This window comes from Salmo trutta, chromosome 38, assembly GCF_901001165.1.
Source record: "Salmo trutta chromosome 38, fSalTru1.1, whole genome shotgun sequence".
In the NCBI taxonomy this organism is placed as follows: domain Eukaryota; kingdom Metazoa; phylum Chordata; class Actinopteri; order Salmoniformes; family Salmonidae; genus Salmo; species Salmo trutta.
Genome location: NC_042994.1, coordinates 9,167,194 through 9,174,015, shown reverse-complemented (window position 1 = coordinate 9,174,015; position 6,822 = coordinate 9,167,194). Strand labels below are relative to the sequence as shown.

The window sequence follows — 6,822 nt, the reverse complement described above, 5'->3', positions numbered from 1 at the left end:
CAATTCTGGTACTTTGTTCTTAGAAGGGCCCTCAAACGAAATCATTAACAAATATTTTCAGTGTCGCTGAAAGAAGATGTCAGAATGGAGTCTCACTGTCAAACGGAGTGCTTCTGACAGGACAGTGAAACAGACACAGAGGAGACGTTTACCTGTCAACCCAACCAGCCGTGTGTGTGTGTGTGTGTGTGTGTGTGTGTGTGTGTGTGTGTGTGTGTGTGTGTGTGTGTGTGTGTGTGTGTGTGTGTGTGTGTGTGTGTGTGTGTGTGTGTGTGTGTGTGTGTGTGTGTGTGTGTGTGTGTGTGTCCTTGCCTCTCCAGGCCAGATACCTGGTTTTTAAAATGTCCCTTTGCAGCTCGGATCCTCTTCCAGCTCCGAATCCCCTTCTGTCTGTCTGTCTGTCTGTCTAACTACGTCTGGGTGGCCTCTCTCATCTTCCTTGGCTAGGCAATCTCCTGACACATCCGATTCACCTCTTTCTCTTTCATCTAGGGACGGGGAGAGGGAGGGAGGGGGAGGGAGGGGGAGAGAGACGGAGGGAGAGGGAGGGAGACCGGGGAAGAGGGTGAAGAAGAGGGAGAGAGGAGGGGAGGGAAGGAGAGAAGAAGAGAAAGGAGGGCAAGAGAGAACGAGGGAGAAATCATTAGAGTGAATAAGAGGTATTTATTGTGTTGCTGGCATGAAGGCTCCTGTTCAATTTTCTCAACTCAAGGAGAGGCCTTTCCATTCTCAAGAGGATTTGCTAGAGGAAGACGAGTGTTTTACAATGGTTTGGGCAAACTATTCCGTCTCTTCTTTTTACATCCCTCCCTTATCTCTCTCTCTCTCTCCTTTGTCTCTCCCTCCTCTTGATCCCCAATACCTCTCACTTTGTTTGTTTGTCTCTTGCTCTTTCACCCTATCCCTCGTTCTATCTCTCTCCCTCTCTGTCCCCCTGTCCCTCCTCTCCCTTGTCTTTCTCGCCCTCTCTCTCTCTCTGCCTGGGAAATCACATATCCACTTCAGCGAAAATGACAATGATCCTTCAAGCATGAGGAAAACTTTTTATCTGAAATCAGGATGCATCTCGTGGTGTCAACATGACAAAGGCTTGCCGTGTGAGAATGCTACGCTGCCGTTCTCCTGCTATAGTTTTCACTTGGTTACATATGTCTCATTTTAAACACAAGAAGGGTCATGGCATGGATAATGTTATGCTTCAAGATCATGTATGTTTCATTTCAAATGGCTGCATCTCTGTAGCCTGATAATGCTAGCAAAGGGAGTTTATATTACTGGAAACTTCCGAAGTCTACAAGTAAACTACCAGATTTTTTTGTATCTTTTTAGTATTTAATGTAATCTATCACAAGACATCTAGTGGCCCTTTTGGGTACTTTTACAGGTGTCTGTAATTATCTCTGGCCCTCTGTGTGACCTAATCACATGTCAAAAATATGAAATAATGAAATACAATTATTTTATTTTTTAATTTTTTATTTTACCTTTATTTAACCAGGCTAGTTGAGAACAAGTTCTCATTTACAACTGCGACCTGGCCAAGATAAAGCAAAACAGTGTGACACAGACAACAACACAGAGTTACACATGGAGTGTAATAAAGAAATGTATGGAAAAATTGGAAGACTTGCAGAGTTAATTGAAAATAATTCCATTGTTGATTAGATGCTTTTTTTCATTAATTAGGCTATTTTCTCTTGAACCAAATGGTCCATCCATTAGAAACTCATGGATAATATCAGATATAAAAAATTAATACCATATATGAATACATTTTTTCAAATGTATTACCAAAGTTACCGGTAACTTTGATAAACTACCGGTAGCTTTGCAACCCTAAGCCTGATGAATGGAGAGTAAAAGCGTTTCAGTGCTGATGTGCTTGATGTGATGAATTGTGTCTAGCCAGTGCCCCCTTGTGCTTGTCTTAATATGTGCATCCCACTCCTATGATAAATCAATATCACATCAAGAAAGATACTGTACATTTAGGACCAGAATCACAGTCTCTAGACTGACGTCCATCTGTAGGCTATATCTTTATGGACATGTCAAAGAATAGACAGATAGACATGTCTAGTTCAGTAGGACAGACATGTCTAAATCAGTATGATAGACAGATAGACATGTCTAGTTCAGTATGATAGACAGATAGACATGTCTAGTTCAGTAGGACAGACAGATAGGAATGTCTAGTTCAGTAGGACAGACAGATAGACATGTCTAGTTCAGTATGATAGACATGTCTAGTTCAGTTTGATAGACATGTCTAGTTCAGTATGATAGACAGATAGAAATGTCTAGTTCAGTAGGACAGACAGATAGACATGTCTAGTTCAGTATGATAGACATGTCTAGTTCAGTTTGATAGACATGTCTAGTTCAGTATGATAGACAGATAGACATGTCTAGTTCAGTATGATAGACATGTCTAGTTCAGTATGATAGACATGTCTAGTTCAGTTTGATAGACAGATAGACATGTCTAGTTCAGTATGATAGACATGTCTAGTTCAGTTTGATAGAAATGTCTAGTTCAGTTTGATAGACATGTCTAGTTCAGTTTGATAGACAGATAGACATGTCTAGTTCAGTATGATAGACATGTCTAGTTCAGTTTGATAGACATGTCTAGTTCAGTTTGATAGACAGATAGACATGTCTAGTTCAGTATGATAGACATGTCTAGTTCAGTATGATAGACATGTCTAGTTCAGTTTGATAGACAGATAGACATGTCTAGTTCAGTAGCGAAGTAACCTGTCTCTATTTAGCCATGATTCAATGCACTGGATATCAATGTCAGAGCTGTGGAAGGAGTTTGTGTGTAGCTTTCCATTGAGTGTGGAGAGTGAAGTACAGAGAATTTCAATGGATAGGATATGTAGTATTCATTCTACCTGTAGGCCCCATATCAAGCATTTGACACAAACGAAAACCTGTGAAGACACATGAAGCCAACTACAGTTTTTTTTATCACTTTGGCGTAATTTTCTAAGCACGTTTTCAACTGAGTGAGTACAACAAACACATTCACAAAGTCACTTTTCAATGCACCAAATCAGTCTTTGAATTTGGATACATACAATACTCAATCTAAGTATCTGCTTTTTCAAAATGCAATATTCACTTTACTTTTTATATTATTTTCTTGTCATTTGTTAACAATACAATTAACTATCACTTAGTCAAACTGCTCAAAATGGAAAACTACTGAACCAAAATGATGTAGTGCCTGCTCAGTTACTGTAACATATAGTTTGATAACTGCTGAAGATTACATTTCTATATTTTGACCTCATAAATGTATCAATTTGATAATTGATGTTGGAAGGTGAAACCAAATCATATATATATGTATATGTCGATAAATACTACATCATCCTTCTCCATCAGCCAGTGTGCTTCAATAGGACAAAGTGGAAAGAGTCACTATGTGCTACCATTTGGGATTATAGTGTAATGTATAATGCACTGCTGAAATGCCTGGGTTGTATATTTAAGCAATAAGGCCCGAGGAGGTGTGGTATACAGCCAATATACCACGGCTAAGGGCTGTTCTTAGGCACGACACAATGCGGAGTGCCTAGACACATCCCTTAGCCGTGGTACATTGGCCATATACCACAAACCCCCGAGGTGCCTTATTGCTATTATAATCTGGTTACCAATGTAATTAGAGCCGTAAAAATAAATGTTTTATCATACCCGGTTTGATATACCACGGCTGTCAGCAAATCAGCATTCAGGGCTCAAACCACCCAGTTTAAAAAACAATATATTCCACTCATTATCTGAATTTCATTGATACACTGTAAACTGATGGATTTCAAGCAGAGACAGTTAATACTGTATCAGTTGACAAGTCAGATAGAAAAGGTGGGGCAGAAACGGCATCCAACACCGTGCTACGTTTTTACAGTAGCCAACTGCTTGACAATACCCGTTTCTGAGGATTTATCCTACGTATGTACTGTATATGGATAATGAAACTGTAAGACACATTTTTCTCAACCTGCCATTCGATACAAATTATCGTTTTTTTAAATGGTGCATGTCAAGTTATAGTCAAATACTGTACGTAAAATGATATTTACCATCTACTGTTGTTTCTATTCAGCGATTCATTTTTGCTATTGGATGTAATGGTAGTTAAAATGACAATATGGTGAGCCTATCATTATCTGATGTATTGGTGACTAAACAAAACATTCTCATGGTATTTCACAGAAAACGTATATTTTGCATGAATGACTCAGGGGTGAAAGACGTGTGAAACCCCAATGAATGCCCAATCAAATGTCCTGAAAATGACATATGGGGTATTACAAGCGTTATCAGCTTAGAGTTTTGTACGTAAAGATTTGAAAATATAACACTTATCTCTGAAAAAAGTGCCAAAATGATTGAAAAAAACCTGTAATCAAACCGAAATTCCATCACACATCTCCACAAACAGAGTTGCCTAAGGCGAGAGGAGGCTAGGTTATGCACAAGTGCACAAGGAAGTGAATTGCATTAGAAGTTCTTGAAGCCTTCAGAATAAGTCAAATATCTTTCAATTCCCACTTTCCCAAAATAAAAAACTGTTTTTGAACTGCATGGCAACTTTAATCCCTATAAAGTACACTACTTTTGGCCAGAGCTCTATGTGGACCGCTATGGGCCCTGGTTAAAAGTAGCACACTAGAAAGGGAATAGGGTACCATTTGGAGCAAATATAGGGTGTGTGGAAAGCAACCTAAAAAACAACCTTGGGATCCCAGAACTCTTATTATGTAAGATCCTGCTGCCATGTTGTTTTGATCCGCAGTAGGCAACACTTTGAGAGGCATCTCTCTATGGATGGGGCTTTCATCTGTGAAGTCTTCTCCAGACGCACACACACACACACAGATGACAAACACACACACAGGGGCACATACTCACACACAGGAGCAAAGATCCACATACTCACGTACACACCACACACACACACACTCACACTCTCCTGGGTGTGTTTTCAGTGAGTAGCTTGGCTTACCTTCAGGTTGGATGCCCTTTGGGCTGATTGTCGAGGGACAGCTGAGCAGCTCCATACTCAGGGCGTTCTGTTCTGTGTGTGTGTGTGTGTGTGTGTGTGTGTGTGTGTGTGTGTGTGTGTGTGTGTGTGTGTGTGTGTGTGTGTGTGTGTGTGTGTGTGTGTGTGTGTGTGTGTGTGTGTGTGTGTGTGTGTGTGTGTGTGTGTGTGTTGTAATTTGGTGTTTCTCTCTTGCAGCTGCTCTATGTCCTTTGTGGTTCGCTCATCGAGGATCTGCAAGGGGGTAAAGGTGGCACAAATCAAATCCAAACTCCCAACAGCGTAGATGTACAGTTTAATTCCAATGAGTGTAGGTAGATGAGAGAAAGGCAGAGAAACAAAGTGCCTGTGTGTTTAAAATGTGTCTGATAAGCAGCAATGCAAATGTGTCAAAATATTAGTCACAAAGGACAAACACCAATTTTAATGCCAAAAAAGGAAAATGTAAAAAAAAAAAAAAAAGATGTGCTGCATTCACACTGATACAAGCCAAACCATGGCAAAGGCTTGAGCATTTATCAGCATCCAACTTGGCAGAGGGAACCAATCACAACCAACGGGCACCAAAGGCCAAGTTGGCACTCCCTGGCCTGTCTGTGCCCATGTGAACAGACTGGAGAATGGAGGGATGGGAGAGGAAGGGGAGAGGGGGTGAGAGAGAATGTGAAAGGGGAGGATAGGAGAGGAGGGGAAAGAGAGAGAGAGAGAGAGCCCTGGTCGTGGTGGCCTCACCTGCTGCTCGAGCCTCTGCTGCTGTTTCCTCTCTGCTGCTACTGCTCCAGCCTCTGCTGCTACTGCTCCAGCCTCTGCTGCTACTGCTTCCTCTCTGCTGCTACTGCTACCTCTCTGCTGCTACTGCTCCAGCCTCTGCTGCTACTGCTCCAGCCTCTGCTGCTACTGCTCCAGCCTCTGCTGTTTCTTCTCTGCTGCCTGCTGCCACAGCCTCTGCTGATTCCTCTCTGCTGCCTGCTGCTTCAGCCTCTGCTGTTTCCTCTCTGCTGCCTGCTGCTTCAGCCTCTGCTGTTTCCTCTCTGCTGCCTGCTGCTCCAGCCTCTGCTGATTCCTCTCTGCTGCCTGCTGCTCCAGCCTCTGCTGATTCCTCTCTGCTGCCTGCTGCTTCAGCCTCTGCTGATTCTTCTCTGCTGCCTGCTGCCACAGCCTCTGCTGATTCCTCTCTGCTGCCTGCTGCTTCAGCCTCTGCTGTTTCCTCTCTGCTGCCTGCTGCTTCAGCCTCTGCTGTTTCCTCTCTGCTGCCTGCTGCTTCAGCCTCTGCTGATTCCTCTCTGCTGCCTGCTGCTTCAGCCTCTGCTGATTCCTCTCTGCTGCCTGCTGCTCCAGCCTCTGCTGATTCTTCTCTGCTGCCTGCTGCTTCAGCCTCTGCTGATTCCTCTCTGCTGCCTGCTGCCACAGCCTCAACTGCTTCCTCTCTTCTGCAATAGTTGGCTCTGCAGGTTTGGCTCTGTAGCCTACAGATGACTGCTTGGTGCCCAGGTAGGTCCATGTGCAACCGGCTGCTTCACTTCCTTCTCCTCTGTCTCCTTCCGCCACATCTTTGACAGACCTAGGTGTTCTGCTGGAGCTGTGGGTGGATGGACACAAGATGTAAACAGGATATTTTAAAAAGTAGACAATGTAGCCTAGCAAGTATTCTGGCAGGCAGACACTGAAGTGCACTGTATGCTAAGGCCCTGTTCTATTTAGAGATGTGAAGAGGTCTGTCTACTGTACCACAAACAAAGCATTACAGGTTTGAAGTTGCAACA

At 42.9% G+C, this 6,822-nt stretch overlaps 1 long non-coding RNA gene across 1 annotated transcript; it reads right to left on the bottom strand.

The window, feature by feature from the left end:
• Positions 1–391: 391 nt before the first annotated feature.
• LOC115178315 (uncharacterized) lies at positions 392–5,130 on the bottom strand. Its single transcript, XR_003872597.1, has 2 exons — positions 5,024–5,130; positions 392–488 (listed from the first exon to the last, which is right to left on the bottom strand). It is a non-coding gene; the product is annotated as an uncharacterized LOC115178315 (long non-coding RNA).
• Between the last annotated feature and the right edge of the window lie 1,692 nt (positions 5,131–6,822).